This window comes from Dreissena polymorpha, chromosome 13 (assembly GCF_020536995.1).
Source record: "Dreissena polymorpha isolate Duluth1 chromosome 13, UMN_Dpol_1.0, whole genome shotgun sequence".
NCBI classification, from domain to species: domain Eukaryota; kingdom Metazoa; phylum Mollusca; class Bivalvia; order Myida; family Dreissenidae; genus Dreissena; species Dreissena polymorpha.
In genome coordinates, this window is record NC_068367.1 from 42,874,482 (window position 1) to 42,896,473 (window position 21,992).

The 21,992-nt window shown below is 34.5% G+C and overlaps 2 protein-coding genes across 3 annotated transcripts in view; both read left to right on the forward strand.

Moving 5' to 3' along the window:
• LOC127856174 (zinc finger CCCH domain-containing protein 10-like) overlaps window positions 1-21,992 on the forward strand; it is a 572,427-nt gene that overhangs the window by 370,498 nt on the left and 179,937 nt on the right. The gene's annotated exons all lie outside the window — the stretch shown is intronic.
• Window positions 1-21,992, forward strand: part of LOC127856181 (zinc finger CCCH domain-containing protein 10-like) — a 265,858-nt gene that overhangs the window by 67,301 nt on the left and 176,565 nt on the right. The gene's annotated exons all lie outside the window — the stretch shown is intronic.

Sequence of the window (21,992 nt, forward strand, 5' to 3'; positions counted from 1 at the left end):
CACTACACAAAAAAGCCACATGGTCCAACACGCGGGTGTACGCGCATGTGTCTGTTAGAAAGCCTGGTGTTCATTCGCTAGTTGTTTTCATAAACAGGCTTCTGATTGCCTCAGATATAGTCGCTCAAGTCGATATAAGAGTTCAAAGGTCAAAAATTAGCATTATACACCTTGTCCGGTCTGTATCTCCCTTATGCATTGACACTTTTTTTAAACAAATATTTCTTGTTGGTTTTTGTCAGTTTTTTTTAATTATTAATTGTGTCTGTGTGCAAACAGGATACCAACTTTGCTTTATTGACACTGTGCTCGACAGGCATCTTAAGTTCTAAAGTTCATGTCATGTGTGTGTATAGGTAAATGGAGATATATTTTATACATATTAACTGTCTATACATGTTGAAAATAGGATTTATACCGAGTCTGTAGAAGAAATACGACATTCAATTTCAATATTTGTTTGACTTTCCCTAGGTGTTGTTTAGCTCAACTTTTCAAAGAAAATGAGAGCTATTGTACCCACCAGGGCATTTGCTGTGGTCAAATTTTTATAAATCACAAATAACTTTGGGAAAATGTTATTTGTATTTGTCAATGTTAGTTTTTTATATTACAAAAGCTTAAATTACAAAACTTCAATGTACTGAAAAGTAAGTGTAATCTGAGATTATACTCTGTAATAACTTGAACATATTGAAAATTAACATGTGATCTGAGCAAATATGTGACAAGTATTCATAAAAGTTGACCATCGCTGTCCTCTGGCAGCCCTCGTTTTTAATTGTTTTATTTTGTTCCATTTTGTTCCACTGCAGTAAAATCCATTTGCAAACATAGTTAAATCTGATATTTACTAATCTTTACACTCTTCCTACAGAGACGGATATTTTAGTTAAAGAATAAGGTCATATTTTTTTTTCAGTAACAATTTCATTATATCTTCCTTTGATGACCCACAATAATTGATATTAGGTTCATATTAGTGACATCCCACAACCATTTAGTTAATCTTATGCTATTAAAGTTTGTCCAGTATGCCTGCATTTTGTCATTTACTGGTTTGCAACATTGTTTTGAATAGACCAATGATGCACATTACTTTTGAGCATTTATCTTGCAGGCAAAATATCCAACTATATGTCTTTACATACACCTCTGAAAAATAAAAAATGTGTAGTTTTAAGTCATGTTGTGTAAATGTACCTGAATGTATGTTGAATTGGTGGGTAACCATGGTCTTGGTGTGTGATGCTTTACCGGGTATGTGGTTTTGTATGGCTGAAGTGAGAAAGAGAAGAAATTACATTATAAAATGTTGCCATTTTTAATGTGTGAATCCAGTTAGTTGTGGTTAAGCGCAATTTGATGCACAATGCGGATCATTTCATTTATAATATTTTTGAACATGATAAAGGAAATTTATGTCAATATTCCTTTTGCTTAAGTTTTGGGGAAAGTGATTACAATGGTTGAAATTTTCTACATTCAAAGAATAGGTGTTGTATTGTTTCTTTAGAGCACTAGCATAGATTGCAAATGCTTGATTGTATTAGTTCACATTTATAAAAGTAGGCATTCGTGACAGTTATTTGATACGATATGTTTTTATTAAACATTTCTAACATATGTGTCATTTGTTATCCCCACGCTTTTTGAAAAAAAGGTGGGGATATTGTGGTGATCTCCGCCGTCCGTCCGTCTGTCCGTCCGTCTGTCCGTCCGTCTGTCCGTCCGTCCTGGCCACTATCTCCTCCTACACTAAAAGCACTAGAACCTTGAAATTTACACACATGGTAGCTATGAGCACAGTGATTTTTTTTGCTTTTTTTTCTTACAGCCTGTGCCTTTTGGATTGGGAAAATTAGCGCGATAAACCATGAAATTGGGAAAAATAGCGCGATAAACCATGAAATTGGAAAACATTATAAATATGATTATAAGAACAGAATTAAAATTATTAAAGTATGTTTGACAGCATTTTTATATTATAAAGTACTAATTTAATGTGTTCTTACAATGAAGACAATGTTAAGTTAATATCCTTCCACATTCATATTGAACTTGCAATAATCTATATAGATTATTAAATATACCATTTAATCATAACCTCTTTAACAGTAAGAATTTAATTCAGTATTCTTTTAAATTAAATATCATATGGTGAAAACATTAACACATATTAATAAAAAAAACGCTTTTGTGGTCTTGCTATGTTAATGATGTATTATATGGAGTTAAAATAATTTATTTCATTTCTTTACCTTTCAACCTCTTGCACTTCAATGCTATTTCAGTAAACTGTAAAGCGTGACAAACATGATAAAGCAGAATATGCATATGAATCTGATTTTACACAGATCCACTAACATATAAATCATATCATGTTTGTCTCTTTCCATTTTTGAACGATACTCATCTTAAATGCATTAACTTTGTGAGTAACGGTAGACTAACTCCAATTTCCCAACACTGATTTCCGTGATGCACATTCACTGTGAAGATTTGTAATGAATATTTGTTGTTTTTATCTCAAACGTTATATTTTGCGTTAATTGACACACGCATTAAATTATTCCGTAATAACCATATGATATCCGTTGTTAATTTTAATGTTATTTATCATTTTCGCCGCGCATCGCAAATTTCTCGTCTGCTTGCCGCCATCTTGGGCGTGTGTAAAAACAGGCGTTTACAATCGGGATACATCGACTATCGTCGGTATCCTCCGCAATATAGAGAGAGATGTGGATAGCAACGTAAAATCGTATTCGGCTAAATTCGCGAAAAATACGTAAGTCAGTTGTTGTTCGGCGACGATTCGGCAACTCGATCGGCACTCATTCGAAATTATTGCTAAATTACATTGTAATCTTATTGGCTTTATTGGGAAAATTTTGTCTTTTTTTGGGAAATTTTAATCAAATTTTTGGGAAAAAACGTCATTTTTTGCAATTGGGAAGCAGCCGAATATCGGCTGTAATTTCTGGCAAAAAAAATCACTGGAGCATATGTGCGACCCTGCACTATTTGGAATTTTGATCTGACCCCTGGGTCAAAAGTTATAGGGGTTGGGGTGGGGCCGCGTCAGAAATTATCACTCATTTTTTTAGGTTATTTTACATTTACTTCTTTATTTCTACACCGATTCACTTCAAATTGATACTGGACCTCACCTATGACAATACGGTCAATCTCAACCATGCATGGCCCCATTCCCAACCCTGGGGCGCCCCGCCCACATAGGCCACACCCACCAAAAATTTCCATTTACTATAATTTTTTCATTTCTACACGGATTCACTTCAAATTGATACTGAACTTTTGTTATGACATTAGGGTCAATCTCAACTATGCATGGCCCCAATCCCAACCCTGGGGCGCCCGCCCACATAGGCCACACCCACCAAAAAATTCCATTTACTATAATTTTTTCATTTCTACACGGATTCACTTCAAATTGATACTGAACTTCTCTTATGACATTAGGGTCAATCTCAACTATGCATGGCCCCATAACCAACCCTGGGGCCCCGCCCACATAGACCACACCCACCCAAAATTGCCTTTACTATAATTTCTTCATTTCTACACCGATTCACTTCAAATTGATATTGAACTTCTCTTATGACAATACAGTCAATCTCAACTATGCATGGCCCCATTACCATCCCTGGGGCGCCCCGCCCACATAGACCACACCCACCCAAAATTGCCTTTCACTATAATTTCTTCATTTCTACACCGATTCCCTTCAAATTGATACTGAACCTCTCTTATGACAATACGGTCAATCTCAACTATGCATGGCACAATTACCAACCCTGGGGCGCCCTGCCCACATATGTCACACCCACCCAAAATTGCCTTTTACTATAACTTCTTCATTTCTACACCAATTCACTTCTAATTGATGATGAACTTCTCTTATGACAATACGGTCAATCTCAGCCATGCATGGCCCCATTACCAACCCTGGGGCACACCTAGGTCAAACATTCGGCGTGGGGATACGCGTCGGCCTCTGCCGCGCCATTTCTAGTTGGTACATGTATTTATGTAAAATACATAGTTTTCCAGAGGAGTTGTAACTCTTTATTTGACATAATATGATCCCGCAATTTATTTGGGTGAAAAGACACGCAGTGATATAGACACAGAAGTCTGAAAAACACACAATGTACATGTATCATTCGTTAGAAACAAAAATGAAAAGACCCACAATACGATTTTGATAGTCCCACAAATTATTAGACACACAATGTATCATTCGTGAGCCCGTCCGCCCGGCACTTTTGTGTCCGGAGCCATATCTTGGAAGTGCTTTGGCGGATTTCATTGAAACTTTGTATGAGTATATATATTCATAAGAGGATGATGCACGCCAAATGGCATTGTACACCATCTGTTAAAAACAGAGTTATGGCCCTTTGTATCTTGAAAAAGTGATTTTTACTATATGCACTTTTGTGTCCGGAGCCATTTCTTAGAAGTGCTTTGGCGGATTTCATTGAAACTTGGTATGAGTATATATATGCATAAGAGGATGATGCACGCCAAATGGCATTATACACCATCTGTTAAAAACAGAGTTATAGCCCTTTGTATCTTGAAAAAATGCTTTTTACTATAGGCACTTTTGTGTCCGGAGCCATATCTTGGAAGTGCTTTGGTAGATTTCATTGAAACTTGGTATGAGTATATATATGCATAAGAGGATGATGCACGCCAAATGGCATTGTATACCATCTGTTAAAAAAAGAGTTATGGCCCTTTGTATCTTGAAAAAATGCTTTTTACTATAGGCTTTTTTGTGTCTGGACCCATATCTTGGAAGTGCTTTGGCGGATTTCATCGAAACTTGGTATGAGTATATATCCCCCGCCAGAGGCGGAGTGATATTGTTTTGGCGTTGCCAGAGGCGTAGGGATATTGTTTTGGCGTTGTCCGGCTGTCCGTCCGGCACTTTTGTGTCCGGAGCCATATCTTGGAAGTGCTTTGGCGTATTTCATTGAAACTTCGTATGAGTATATATATGCATAAGAGGATGATTCACGCAAAATGGCATTGTACACCATCTGTTAAAAACAGACTTATGGCCCTTTGTATCTTGAAAAAACGCTTTTTACTATAGGCACTTTTGTGTCCGGAGCCATATCTTGGAAGTGCTTTGGCGGATTTAATTTAAACTTGGTATGAGTGTATATCCCCCGCCAGAGGCGGAGGGATATTGTTTTGGCGTTGTCCGGCTGTCCGTCCGTCCGTCACTTTTGTGTCCGGTGCCATATCTTGGAAGTGCTTTGGCGGATTTAATTGAAACTTGGTATAAGTATATATATGGATAAGAGGATGATGCACGCCGTCCTCTGTCCGTCCATCTGTCAGTATGTTCATCCGTCTGATTTGCACCCATCCTCAAACAAAGCATATGTTGCGGGGGATATCAATTCTACGAATGTGCTTGTTTACATTAAGAACGCGGCTCTCGTGATGACGTCACACGCATGCGCTCAGTGTATTTTGTTTTACTTATATTACTACGCTTGAAAATAATTACAGACACAACTTATATAAGGAAAAAACCCAGATTAATTGTATTTTAAAATTTTACTTCAACTAAAATAGTCAAAATTTATGCCTATTTCTTGCATTTGTTCGGTACTCTTCATTAAACTTGCACATAAATTGCAGACCACTGCCCTAGTTTAAACACAACAAATTCATGTATTTGATTTATTTGAATGAAAATTCTTTAATTTTTTCACGATTCCCAGAAAATGTTGCATGGAACAATCTGTGAACGCACATCGCGAAAATAGGTTACATGAGGATATTACACACGTTCAGTGGGTAAGCCCTGTCCCGATTGGATGATAATTTTATCAAATCTAAAAGTAACATATATATGCCAAAATTGTATTTGAACAAATTGCGAATGTTATTTCTTTTTCAACTCTTGAGCACTTTTTCGTGTCAATGTTGCTCAAAAGAAGAGTGACCGATAAAACAGAAACTTGTTAAATGGTAAAAAGAAGATATGAAAAAAGTTAAATTAATCTTTCAGTTTCTCTAAATTTGTTCAGTGAATTGACTTTTCGAAGTTTTGTTGACCTCCTGCCTATTGCAATCGAGTACTCTCGCTTTTCGGATATGACCTCTCGACTCAAGGTAAACAACGCGCGTAGTGTATGTCATTTGCGGGTGTGTATGGAACTATCGGCTTTGCGTGGTTAAACACGCTGTAAATCAACAATTTTGACATTGGTTGAACGGAAATGAAATAAATCTTTAAAGGTACATCGTTTATTGTGGCATTGTTTGAATTAATTCAGAAATTATTTTAGTTGTTTCCTTGACCGCTCGACTCAAGGTAATTGGAGGATATGTAATGGTAATATGTAGGTCTGTTTTTCTGAGTTGAATCTTTAAAATTGAACAGTGTTATATGAAAAAGAATGATTTTAATATAATTGTTCAGCTTTCCTTTTTTTGGAAATTTTTGTTTGCTGCAGAAGTTTGTATTGATGGTGTTGCACAGCTATCAAAAATATACAGCAACCAAAGGTAATGTAACACACATTGTATGACCCATTTTATTTTAATTTAATAGGGCAAAAACAATTTAGCAACATTACATTCGTTTAAAGGAAGTGATTGATGGGATTCCTTATTTATTTTGGCATCAGTTCATTTCACATTAAATTGTTTTGAACTCCCTTAATCCTTTATTTCTTTCTGATATGTTTGCATGACAACCAAATTTGTTTCTAAATGCAATCAATGATTTCAAAACTTGATAGGCAGATAGGAAATTCTATGGTGCCTGAATGATCATGGTGATCACACATCCTTCAAATGCTTGTAGATTCTTTGGCTACTGCAAGGATAATTGCCACGTCAAGAAAAAACAGTAAATTTCAGTAGCTGATTAAACTTGCTGACAGCTAATTTGATTTGCAATTATCCTTAGTGTGACACATTGACATGATATTTTTCACCTTGTCCTGTAATATCCTGCACTATAATGGCCTCCCTTCATTGGCACCCCTGATAATCATGATGGATTGCTCCTTTGCAAGAAAGCATTATTGATCCTTGTTTAACTGATGGTCAGGTAAAAACAACAATAGATATCTCTGACCTTGGGAACTAAACCCCAGTGGGACAGTTGTCAGTAAGTGGTACTAGTATGAGAACTAAGTACTGGTAAAGCAGCTGAACCAAAAAAAGGACAGTGGTTTAACTGACTGCAATGATTTTGACCTAAATTCAGTTAAAAATGGGCACAAAAACTTATATACTCACAACATTTGTTCATGTAATTAAACCAAAATACAATAAAAACAATTTATAAGTCCCTAAGTTAGAGTCTCGTATTTATTCCCTACCAAAGGCGGAGGGATATAGAATCGGCTTTGTCAGTCTGTCCATCTGTCTGTCTATCAGTCTGTCGGTCCGTCTTTCACAAAACTTTTTAGGGCTATTTATCATACCACCGCATTGATATCTGCCTGATATAACGTTGCCTGATACAATGCGGGGAGTCACGTGGTCAGATTTGAGAAAAATGGCCGCCATTTGTTGGAGAAATTCAGTCTTCAAACAGGTACATCTACCTTATTACTTTCTTGATTTTAATCGGATGACGCCTATCATAAGGCAAGCCGTGAGTGGTTTCAGCGAGTATCAACCATTTTCCTCTGGTTGGTCGGAGTGTGGAGATAACTCATGGAATATTTCGCGATTTCCTGATGTCAGTCTGTCCACCCGATGGTTTCCTGATGATAACTCAAGAACGCTTAGGCCTAGGATCATGAAACTTCACAGGTACATTGATCATGACTTGCAGATGACCCCTATTGATTTTGAGGTCACTAGGTCAAAGGTCAAGGTCACGGTGACCCGAAATAGTAAAATGGTTTTCGGATGATAACTCAAGAACACTTATGCCTAGGATCATGAAACTTCATAGGTACATTGATCATGAATCGCAGATGACCCATATTGATTTTCAGGTCACTAGGTCAAAGGTCAAGGTCACAGTGACCCAAAATAGTAAAATGGTTTCTGGATGATAACTCAAGAACACTTATGCCTAGGATCATGAAACTTCATAGGTAGATTGATCATGACTTGCAGATGACCCCTATTGATTTTCAGGTCACTAGGTCAAAGGTCAAGGTCACCGTGACCCGAAATAGAAAAATGGTTTCCGGATGATAACTCAAGAACGCTTATGCCTAGGATCATGAAACTTCATAGGTACATTGATCATGACTCGCAGATGACCCCTATTGATTTTCAGGTCAAAGGTCAAGGTCACGGTGGCCCGAAATAGTAAAATGGTTTCTGGATGATAACTCAAGAATGCTTATGCCTAGGATCATGAAACTTCATAGGTACATTGATCATGACTCGCAGATGACCCCTATTGATTTTCAGGTCACTAGGTCAAAGGTCAAGGTCATGGTCACTCAACTTAGAAAAATGGTTTTCGGATGATAACTCAAGAAAGCTTATGCCTAGGATCATGAAACTTCATAGGTGCATTGATCATGACTTGCAGATGACTCCTTTTGACTTTCAGGTCACTATGTCAAAGGTCAAGGTCACGGTGACTTGACACAGTAAAATGGTTTCCGGATGATAACTCAAGAAAGCTTACGCCTAGGATCATGAAACTTCATAGGTACATTGATGATGACTCGCAGATGACCTCTTTTGATTTTCAGGTCACTAGTTCTTAAATAATGGTTAGTGCCCTTTGTTGTCTTTGTAAGATGGAACTTTTCAGGGCTATTATTATGTCACATGCATTACAACACTCCAACATGAAACTTCATGGGAGTGTAGAAATCAATAAGAAGTGTCATAACCGTAAACTTTCTTAACTAAGAGTAACAGCGCATTGTTATTTTGTATGATGTAACTTTTCAAGGCTATATCTCAGATACCCTATAAGATTTCAATATCAATTACTTCATGGGTGAATAGATATTATGTTGGAGAATGCAATGCATACAAACAATTACCCTACATTTATTTATGATTATACTGTATATCAAGGGACTTGCACCCATTCCTTAAACAAAAGTTATTTTGTGGGGCATATCAATTCCACGAATTTGCTTGTTGTATTTAACAACCATTGGAAAGTTGTTGTTTGACTTTTGCATTCATATTGTTTTATTGTTGGAACTAGTTTGAAACTAGTAACTGTCTGACAGACGTAAAGTGTGAGCAATGTTTGCATGATAAATAATGTCTCCCTATCCATCTCTGTCAATCGGTGCTCATTTGTTGTAGAAATGAGACACATAATTACTTGATTTATGTCTTTTTGTTCCAAATAATTCTTTAGCTTAATTAAGTGACTTTTGGCATAAAGAGCTTTGACATTGCTTAAAGACCACATTTGCCTTTTAGTTTAATTAGGAACTTTCTCTTAATGAAATGCCAATCAAATGAAGCTTGAATTTACAGAAATTAGGAAATTTCCTTGAAATCAAAATCCAGAGTCTGGTGAAGTATCATTTTCATTTTACAAAGCAAAAGAGGAAAATGCATGTTGAGACTTTAACCTGAGGAAGACAGCCCAATAATGCATGAGGTTGTTCTGACACCATGCACGTAAATAATCTTTACGTACTTAGTAAAACAAATTAAATTAATTACATTTGATTTTGGTCATTTTTTATAAGATAAAAATGTACTGCCATGAATTATAGAAGTCTTACACCCAAAATATTGGAAAATTCCTGCATATAGACATGGTTAAAGCATTTGCAGTTGACTAATTATGAAATACATGTGACATGTTAAACATGCTAGTTGCATGGTGGTAGTGATCACACAAATGATGCCATTTACACATAAATTAGACCTGATGTTCTTGATAATTGATGCACTGTGACATACAGCAACAATTGAATTCAGATAATATTTTTAAAGTAGAGTAACCATAATTTTGTCAAATAATAATATTGTGCAAAAACACAAGTAGAAATCTTATAACCACAAACAAACAAACATGAAAGTAAACTAACAATATGGTTGTTATTCATGATTTTACCCCTGTTGGCTGTGCAAAATAAAAAACTTACAAAGATCAACATCATGAACAGTTCATGAACTCACAGCGTTGGGATATTGTGTTCAAGAAATAATTCATGAACTCTATACCATGACACTGAAAAAGAGTTCACAAGTTTGACACATTTCTTGAGTTCATGAACTGTCAACACCCTATTGAAATGGTTCATGAGCAGTAAATGAACTCTTAAAAAGGGGTTCATGAACCTCCATCCCTGATGATGCAATAAAATCCCATCTGCGGACCTCCCATGGTGCTTGGTCAATGTGCTTTATATCTCTGACCTCATAACTACAAAATCTTAGGTGGGAATAACAAATGTCACAATGTTATTCAACCCAATTCATCTTTTCAGGTACCAACATGTCCTTACTATGACTGTTATGGGCACTTGTTGAACATGACTTGTGTATTTGCATGAGATCCTCAGATGGGATGGTGGTCTTGACTCAACATTTGTTCCACTTTAAAGTCCCATTCCTCAGAAAATTATTACATTCATTTCATATGGGCATAATTCTAAAAAAATAAAAAGCATTTATTTTACACACATTGACAAATATTTTAGGTCAATTACATTTGAATGATAATATATTATCTTGTAAATTAAGTAATTGATATTCGTCCTTCACATATATACAAGGGGATTTTTTTTTTTTTTCTCAATAATCATTTTAATGTTCCAACAATTGTGACAAAATTTACCACAATTTTAACATGGTATTTACAGAATTAAATGGTAATATTAAACTTCTGCAAATAAATTAACAGTTACAAAATAAATTATTGATAGTCAAGTAGTACAGTCTCTTATATATCCGTTTTTAAAAATATTTCAGGGCTGTTTCCGGGCTATAACTGTGTTAATATATACTTCAGATTATTTATGATTATAAATGGAAGTCAGACAGTTATCGCTTATTATCTTGAAGAAACGCAGACAAAAACTGAAATGATGTTGAAATATTGTTATTATTTTAACATATTTGTTAGCGCAATATCATGTTGGTAGCAAATAATTTACAATAAAAGTCATTTTTTGACAGATTTACAATAATTATTATGTCAGCAAGCCATTAACAGATTTTTGTTGCTAATAACATGTTAAAATATGAATCATCCACCTGTTTGTTTGACATTAATGTAAGATTCCTTAAAAAATCACATTTCCTGAATGTTGTTATACATATTCTAATTTGTGCTTAGCTTTAAAAAAAATATGAAATAATCATTTTTTATGTTCCTGAAGGCGGGCATATAGTGATCGCATGTCCGTCTGTCTGTCCGTCTGTCATAGGCACACAAATGTTGACCCCTTTGACCTTTACCTTGAACTTAGGGTCCGCATTAAGGTTTCGAAATCTGCGTATAGGTTTCGAAAAAGCGTTTTTCGGGGGCATATGTCTTCCTATGGAGACAGCTCTTGTTATTACCTAAAACAATATAAATAAAAAGTCAACACAAACTGGAAGGCTGTTTACAGCAAAGTTAATAGTTATTATAAAACTGTGATGTGTGATTTTGAAAGTTTTTCTTTAAAGTTAGTTTTACAATTATGTTTTTTTTTTCCTAAATTGAAACAATGACTAACAAATCTCAGTGTGTAGCCAAGAAGCTTGTCAGATTTTAATTGGACTGAAGCAAAGTTTACCCCTTTCCCTTAACCCTTTACGCCATAGATACATATTTTGACGCATTTGTAGTCCCTTAGAAATTTAATTTTAATAAAAGGCCTTTCTTACTTAAGATTCAAGTTTTAAAGGCTTCATTTCCAACCCTTAGATACTGATGAGCAGCAAACAGCATAAAACCTGAACAGACTGCGAGTCACATTTTTTGTTAAGTCTGCTTTTTGAAATAAAAAGATACTAACCACAAATGTTCACAAAAGGGCTTGTTGCTTGTAACACTTCGACTCTCTATCTCAAAGATAATATCACTTCTGTAATTTTTTATCACTGAAAATGTAGTTTTACAATACCTTTGCAAATCATGTTTACCATGTTGAGACAGCATGTTGCATGTAAGACCCATTTCAAATTTGGGCATTTTACAGTTTGTTGGGAATTTTACTTCATTGTTCATCATTCATTTAAAAAAGATATAAAAAATATTCATTCATGTGGAAAAGGCTAATTCACACTAGGAATGTCCTGTGCCCATTGGATACAGGTTGTAACTTCTATGTTGTTACATAAGCCGTTCACACAAATGTCTTACGGTAAGCTTAAAAATGTGTCCCATAAATTCATGTGTTTTTTTCTCTGTGCACTCAATACCAAATCCTCACAGTATTTGAACCTGTGGACTGTGTGTTCATGCAAAGTTTAGAGAAATATTACCATTAAAAATTGTGTTATAAGTATGATCTTGATATTTTAAATAAGGGTCGAAAAATGGCGCAACAAAAAATGCACAATCCAAGGATGGAAATGAATTGTCAATGATAGTATTTAATCTTTTTTGCTCCTGTTATGTACCCTTAATCTTTGTACTTTTATGGATTGACACATACTTATTGTATGCCTAAAGTTAAAAAAAAGTTTCCCTCTAAGTTTTTAATGTCCAGAGAAAATAAGTGGAGTATCTCTGTCCGGTAAAAAAGGGATGGTTTTAATCCTCCGATTTTTAAATAATCGTTTTGATACTTGATTGTTGAGCAATTTTTTTGAAAATTCTATCAAATTTTCACTTGTCCATCCTTGCGATGGGAAAACACAAACAGTTCAATTAGCAACTGCTGCTTTATTGAATGTTTTTCTGGGAAAACGTTTCATATCACAAAAAATCCATGCTTTGTTGAATCAGTACTATTCCTTGAGGAATAATATTTATAATAATAATGCACTTATCTTAAATTACATCTTTTTGCGAAGTACACATTTGGAAGGCTGCGAAATTGGAAAGCTAATAATATGTTGCTAATAATTGATAAGAAAATGGAATAGAACCCATCAAAACAAGATTTTGGTGTAGAAACCAGATGATTTATTGAGATTTGTATGTCAGATTGGCAATAATTTTCCCAGATAAATAATTACATTATCCTAAATGAATTTGTTGTACTCGTAAATTGGAGACTAAACAGTGACAAATGAGTTTTAAGTTTGTGTTTTGGAAGTTTGGAAGGCTATGAAGTCAGCAATAAATGTTTGAATCATAAAAATGGGAATTTTTATGCATAATTAAGTAACATTAATCAATTACCCACTGATTATTTAATAGTAGTAAAGTGTGTTCAGTACCTGGCACTGAATTAATTGGCATGCTGTATGTAAAGCTAAAATTATGAAGCTCATATTTCTTACACAAGTTGCACTTATTTACAGCCTGAAGTAGGATGGCCAAATACTGGTACTATAAGATACTGGATGAAATGCACAAAATTAGTTATAATTCTCCAAAACATTTATAATGATATTGTTTATTCTTGAAAATGTATCTCCTGTACTAACTAGAAATACCACTTTTGATAAGAAAATTCATATAAAATGATATCTATGGTGTTTTTTTTATGCCCCCAGATCGAATGATCGGGGGTATATTGTTTTTGGCCTCTCTGTCTGTCATTGTATGTGTGTGTCTGTCTGTCCCAAAACTTAACCTTGGTCATAACTTTTGCAATATTTAATATTATAAGCAACTTGATATTTGGCATACATGTGTATCTCATGGAGATGCACATTTTGAGTGGTGAAAGGTCAAGGTCATCCTTCAAGGTCAAAGGTAATTTTTAGTTCAGCTGTTTTCTTTGAAAACCCGGGGTATTGTCAAAGCCAGCCCGTCCGCTGTCCACATCATGCTAAAACCTTATATACATTGGCTCTAAAATCAAAGTGCTTCCTCCTACAACTTTGAAACTTCATATATAGCTGCTGCGGGACCTTGATGAGTTCTACATGCCACACCAATTTTTGGGTCACTAGGTCAAAGGTCAAAGTCACTGTGACCTCTAAAAATAAATAAATACTAATTTAAAACTGCACCTGCAGACAATCGTTGGTACCCACTATGCAGTGCTCTTGTTTTCTAAAATAGCTGCTGTGTGGCTTCAAAGCGCAGTTACAAGGGGGCATTGTGTTTCACAAACACAGCTCTTGTGGGTTTTTTTATTTCAATAAGCATATATAGCCTCTTTTCCTGTATATTGAGCCACTAGTTCTTCTTTAATTAAGATATCTTGCACTTTCCAGCCATATCATCAAGAAAGTTATTAGCTTTTATATTGTATTAATATTTATATACCTCATGTTTGCTTGCTGCAAAATTTCTTACCTTGATGACATTATTACAGATCCACTAAGAAAATTTGCAGGGAGAAATGTCGAGATATAAAGTGTTATTTAATACAAATTAGCGCTACCTTTTTACGGATTTTACTGGAAAGTGAGTGTCATTTAAAAATATAAAAAAAAGTAATAAAGGGTATAAAAAGGCGAAAAATAATTGTCTTGGAATGTACGACGCCATCTTGACCATCACATGATTACCCCCACTGACGAAGTGCTCAAGGTGAGCTATTGTGATTGCTATGTCCAATATCTGTCTTAGTGTGGTGTGTGGTGTGTGTAGTACAGTTTTAGTTTTTTTCCACTCTAAAGGCCATATTTTTCATCCAATCTTAATGAAACTTGGGCTCAATAATAATCTTGACAATATCTAGGCCGAGTTCGAATCTTGGTCCCATGCATCCAAAAACTAGGTCAGCACATCACATCCTTGAAAAACCCTGTTACCACTCAAAAAGGCCACAGCTATTATGACTCAATCTTCATCAAACTTAGTCGGAATGTTCATCTTGACCACATCTTGGCAGGGTCACCAGGAAAATTCTTAAAATACATTTATTACTCAGTTGTGATGCATTTGTTCTGAATATAAATTCAGTTGTCTTGACAATATGAATGACATGTTTGAATCTAAGTCAATTGGGGTCATAAACTAGATGACTAGGTAAAGTCTTCAAATATTGGTGTCTATGAAATTATTTATTTTTAAACAATATTGTGATTTACATTTTGGGATTATATTTTAATTTCCAAAAACTGAAGCACATTGACAATATCACTTTCAAAAGTAATTATTTTCCAGGAAAAGTCTATATAGCCAATAACTAAAGTTTCAAGAAATAACCCTTTCAGTGCTGGAACTGAATTTTGAAGGCCTTTGCAAACAGATTGAATCCAGATGAGAGGCCACAGAACGTGGCATCTCATCAGAATCCAAACTGTTTGCTATTCTGATAGTATTATTGAAAAAAAAAATCGAAGAAAATGCTAACTTTAGAAATTCAGCAGACGACATGTTGGCAGACGACAAATTACTGAGCATGCAAAGGGTTAACTCTTGTTTATCAGTAAGTTGACCAGCTATACCAGCTGTATTACTTGATCTAAAGTTTGTGTCCAAACTTGACATTCAATCCTGTTCCATTAGCATCTTAGATCTGCCATATGACAAGAGATTTTTCATTCCCTTTTGAGAGGTTTTATTTTGATGTGAAGTATTTAATAACCTCTGATTTCAAGATTGCATGTCAGGGCCTTTATAGCAGGGATATTGTTCTCTGAACCGACGCATACACATAACATTGTGGCAGCTTTAACTTTTCTTCAACCTATTATGGTAATGCCTTAGCAGCGGGCATATTTACGGTGGGATAGAGGTGACAACTTACTAAGTTGAGGCAGCAAGGTAGCAAAAAGAGGAGTGCAAACTTAAATAAAAGAGGAGTGCAATGAAAAAAAGAGCGATGCAATAAATAAAAGAGGAGTGCATTCAACAATTTACTGCACCGCTATTTTTTTCATAGCACTCCTCTTTTATTAGTTTTGCACTCCTCTTTTTTCTATCTTGTTCTCTTGAATTAGTGAGTTGTTTCCATGACATAGCTAACTTGTTCCTACAAGTTAGTAAGTTGTTCCCTCGAGTAAGCTAAAATTCTTTCCTCTTTTGTTTAATCCGTTTCTTAGTGGAATGTAACCTTTTCTAGTGCAATGGTTTACTATAGTCTTCAAGTTTATCATATTTCAGTGATTTAGTAGTGAACACCTATTCATGCCCTACCATTATCTCCGAAAGATAACACCCAACTAATAGTAAAAAATGTAAAACATGACTTCCTGTCAACTATGATATTTTTTTTAGAGAGTACAGCGCGATCATTTAGCTTACATGAAGCGATCATTTAGTATATTGTAACCTTGCATAATAACTCTTGCAGTAATTGTCATCACTAACATACCTGGTTACCACTTATTTCCCCTGCGAAATGTTGTTCTGCAGTTCACGAATAATTCGTGAACAGTTTGAACAGTTCATGAACTGTTCGTGAACTGAGTTCATGAACTGTTCACGAATAGTTCGTGAACAGAAAATGAGCCACGTCTGTGAAAAGTTCTTGAAATTTTAGTTCATGAACTGTTCATGAACACTAATGGCATGAAGTGTTCATGAAATATTCTTGAAACCTAATGGCATGAAGTGTTCATGAACTATTCTTGAACCCTTATGGCATGAAGTGTTCATGAACTATTCCTGAACCTGTGTGGCATGAAGTGTTCATGAACTATTCTTGAACCATTATGGCATGAAATGTTCATGAACTATTCATGAACATCAATGGCATGAAGTGTTCTTGAACAGTTCATGAACAACACAATTCTTGAAAAATTCTTCAGGGTTTTGCTGTTCACGAACAGTTCATGAACATTTTCCTTCTATTTTTCAATGGCTCATTTTCTGTTCACGAACTGTAAGTGAATAGTTCATGAACCATAGTTCTTCAAGAGTTCATGAACTGAGGTGGCATGAAGTGTTCATGAACTATTCATGAACAAGAATTTGTCAATTTATGCAAAGGTTATCATAAGTGTTACTAAAGCTCAACAAACAGGTCAGGGTAAGAAGAAACAAGTCTTGTATTAGCACTTAACATATTGATAGCAACATATAACAATAATTTAAATATAACACTAATAACTGAGATACAAGTGGTTTGATAATACTCTTTAAATTTCATAATACAACTTTGCACTATATGTTCATGAATAATTCATGTATTGAACAGATTATGAATAGTCTCATTTTCAGTTCAAGAATCATTTACTAATCAATGGTTTCCCTGAAATGGTTACACTTACAGTGCCAAAGAACTTGAAATGGAACCAATGGCTGATCAGTTCAGCCGGTAATTTATTAAAGACTTACATTTTCAAATATAACATAAACCATGTGCCTTCCGTTTCAACTTCCTGTGCACACAATATTCTTTCTTTGTAAAAACAGCAATGCAATGTACATTGAGTTCTTGATATCATCTTAAACTGTTCTTGAAATAAGATGTCCTTAAAACGTCCTTAAACTTGTCTTTTAAGTCTTCCAAGAACAATGACAGATCCTTTTAAGAACATATTGGATTCTTAAAAAGTCCATCATACGTTCAAAAACATTGTGTAGACCTGTTTAAGAACATCAGAAGGAAACATGTTGTTCAAAAAAGTTCTTAAAGTGTTCAAGAATAGTTTAAGAATAATTCAAGAACAGGAAAGGTCCTTAAAAAGTTATTGAAGTGTTCCTGAAGGCAGTTCTTGAACAGTTCTTGTACAAATGTTCTTAAAATTCTCTAGAACAGGTCAAGAACTCTAACTTACATTGGTGAAAGTACTATGCATATTCATACTAACTTCACAGGTTTCACAAATCTACAAGATTTGTATGCTAGACATTTCAATATTACTTTCAAAAATATGTATGAAACATCTAGCTCAAAGGAATTCATGAATTATTCATGATGGATCCTTAAAGTCTGTCTCAGAAAAGTCATTAGAAATACTTGTGCATGAAATGTTCATCACTAAGTATTTATGGTTAGATGAAGAACTGTTCATGAACTTTGAAATGTTCAACAATAATTCATAAACAGTTCATGAACATGTCTTAAGAACAGTTCATGTCCAAAAGTTCATGAACCAAGCTCAGGAACTTTTTCAGAACCGTTCATGAACAGTTCTTGATTGGCTTGAAGTGTTCATGAAATCATGAACAACATTTCGCCGGGGTTGACAAACATATTTTATGGCTTTTGTTCATTCTTCTTAATGATTCATCCTACAAAACATGATTATAGATCTATCTCATCATCCTCTTGTACTACATTGCCAATGGATTCCAATTAATAGCCTATTTAAACCTCTGTGTGTTTCCTGCTCTTATGACAGCAAAATATGCAAATGTCTGCATTCAGATCTTACCTGTACTTCTGCAGTTAGTTATTGCAAGTACCAGCTTTCTTTGATCTTCTAGTGTTTTCAAAAGTTGTTAATAAGTACATAACTTAACAGGCTTTTGGAATGTAGATATCAAAATCAAAGCATTCATATTTGTGTTGTATTATTCGAGTTTCCAATCTTTACATACATACAAGCAATAGTAATTGTCCTAATGTGTTATTATTACTGGTAATTGCTTCTAAAGTAGTGCAAGCTTATGGGATCAGAAAGAAAACCAGATACATCTGTATCGAAAAAGAAACACACACATGATACCTCAGTACATGGATATGCAAAATTGCACACTATGTAGACAGAAATATGGAACATGTACATCACAACTGGCCTTTTTGTACAAGCCAATACTGTGAAATCATTATTATTTGCCTAACATTTATTAACCGGGTTTTCCGAAGGAAAAAACTGGTTATTAGATTGGCGATGTCAGCAGGCGGGCTGACGGGTGGAACAAACTTGTCTGGGCCATAACTTTGTGTTCATTGTCAGATTTTAAAATCATTTAGCACATTTGTTAACCATCATTAGAAGGTGTGTTGCGCGAAAGAATTACATTGATATCTCCAAGGTCAAGGTCACAATTTGAGTTTGAAGGTCAAAAATGGCCATAAATGAGCTTTTCCGGGCCATTACTTTGTAATTTATTGTGAGATTTTAAAATCATATGGCATATTTGTTAACCATCATTAGACGGTGTGTCGCGCGAAAGAATCACTTCGATATCTCCAAGGTCAAGGTCACAATTTGAGTTTGAAGGTCAAAATGGCCATAAATGAGCTTGTCTGGGCCATTACTATGTCATTTATTGTGACATTTTAAAATCATTTGGCACATTAGTTCACCATTATTGGACGGTGTGTCGCGCGAAAGAATTACGTCACTACCTCCAAGGTCAAGGTCGCCACAACTAAAAATAGATTGATTTTGAAACAACTATGTAACTATGGACAATCAGTAACAATGCACATTTTGGTTTTGAGTTGTCTCTCTTTATCAGACTTTTTTTTTCTAATTGAAATCAAGGTAAATTTTACACAAGGGGGTTAACAATTATACACAATTTGAATTGTATCCCTTTATCAGACTTTTTTTCAACTGAACACCTGGTTTTGTGACAATTTTGTCCCTTGTTTTTTTGTATATTGGGTTATTACACAGATTGAAAAATTCACAATTGTAACAAATAATTATGTTGATGTTTAAATAAATCTTAGACTGCATTACCAAAGGCAAGAAAGAAATTGATATCAAATGTAATACTCGGGTACATCCTGCGTCTGTTTTGCAATCTAGATAAAACAAGATATTACACAAATGGAGTGCATTATAATACTGTGTACTTAATTGAAACTTAAAACGCTTACGCAGTAGTAATATTTGCACCTTCTTTAAAAGTCAACTATAAACGCAATAAGAAGGGTCAGTAACTATCGCGTCATAACAATGGACTAGTTAATTGGCATGTGATAAAAAGTGTAACATAATTCGAAGCGATGACAATGCATGCACAAGTCTGATGAATGTTCAGTTAGATTTTATTCTGCTAATTAACAACTCCTCAAAATATTCGGATAAGATACATTCAGTAACTTTCGAGATCATAAAATGTTGAAGTCCAATAATTAAAAATACCGCAGGTGGCCAGACCCTCACAGGCCTGCCCCGGGATTCACAATTAAATGAATCCAATGTTTATGCTACCTGAATCTCCCTAAGGTAAAATTTGACTCTTTTTATACTTAATGGTTGCCCTTGGATCGGGTATCTATGACAAACTTGTTGGTCATGGAAATAATCTAAAATATTGTAACATTTTGTTATGAAATGGGTCGCCTTTTGTTTGTTTTTGCGCTTTATTTGAATTTCTAAATATTAGATCTAGTACTCTGACCGCTGTTATGAATGATCTTTGTGATACCGACAATGGGGTTTAATTTCATTATGCAAAACTTTCTTAAATTGGAAGTCTATTATACAACAATGTTTACATTTGAACTATTCGTCGCAGATGTCGACCCGTTTTAATCCATGTATTACATTACAAAAGGGCACACCTTCTGCAAGTTACCCACAAGTGACACCCTCCCCACTCCGCAATTTATCACAGACAAGTATTACAAGCATGTCTGAAAATGGCCAACGGAAATTCTTTTTTTATTCGTAGTAAACAATTGTTAACTTTACGTGTGGTTGAAATAGTCATTTATATAAAAACTTCGTGCTGACAAAAGTAAATGGTTTTACAATAACTAGTTGGTTTTAGCCTTCCACATGATTGATTTGAACACTATCAAATACTAGAAAGCTATACTGTTCACACGTGTTAACATTTTCCCACATGATAGAGACATTAAAGGGATATGTCATTAAAGGACTTGAATTCCAACAATCCAGTATTTAGCTGTCATCGTGTGTGATCAAACCTGGTTTATATTACAGCAATCTCATTCTATCATCAAATAAAACACACAGGCTTTTGACAGCAGCATTTGTTGTCAGGAACATTATAAACCAAGAACACTTTGTACTTGTATCACCAGACAAAACCTGAGAACTGCTACAAAAAGGTACTTTAAGTGTTTCAGACTGAGCTTTCAGTTTAATTAAAGGAGCATATTAACAGGATATTATCCTTAAATGCAGAAATTCAGTCATTAATCCCACTTTTCAGAAAATGTTTATAAAAAAAGTTATATTGATAAAGTGGGATGGAACTCATAGATAAAAAGGCTGTAGCTTACTTAACTTACAATTCAAGATTGCAATTTATATTTTGCATGGGTTAAAATATTAGTTGTATACTATTTTATCTAGATTTTACATGGGTCTAGTTGTATACTATTTTATCTATATTTTGCATGGGTATAGTTGTATACTTTTTTATCTATATTTTGCATGGGTATAGTTGTATACTTTTTTATCTATATTTTGCATGGGTATAGTTGTATACTACTCTATCTATATTTTGCATGGGTATAGTTGTATATTATTCTATCTATATTTTGCATGGGTATAGTTGTATACTATTTTATCTATATTTTGCATGGGTATAGTTGTATACTATTTTATCTATATTGTGCATGGGTATAGTTGTATACTATTTTATCTATATTATGCATGGGTATAGTTGTATACTATTTTTATCTATATTTAGCATGGGTATAGTTGTATACTATTTTATCTATATTGTGCATGGCTATAGTTGTATACTATTTTATCCATATTGTGCATGGCTATAGTTGTATACTATTTTATCCATATTGTGCATGGATGTAGTTTTATCCTATTTTATCTACATTGTGCATGGGTGTAGTTGTATACTATTTTATCTATATTTTGCATGGGTATAGTTGTATACTATTTTATCTATATTGTGCATGGGTATAGTTGTATACTATTTTATCTATATTATGCATGGGTATAGTTGTATACTATTTTTATCTATATTTAGCATGGGTATAGTTGTATACTATTTTATCTATATTGTGCATGGCTATAGTTGTATACTATTTTATCTATATTGTGCATGGCTATAGTTGTATACTATTTTATCCATATTGTGCATGGATGTAGTTTTATCCTATTTTATCTACATTGTGCATGGGTGTAGTTGT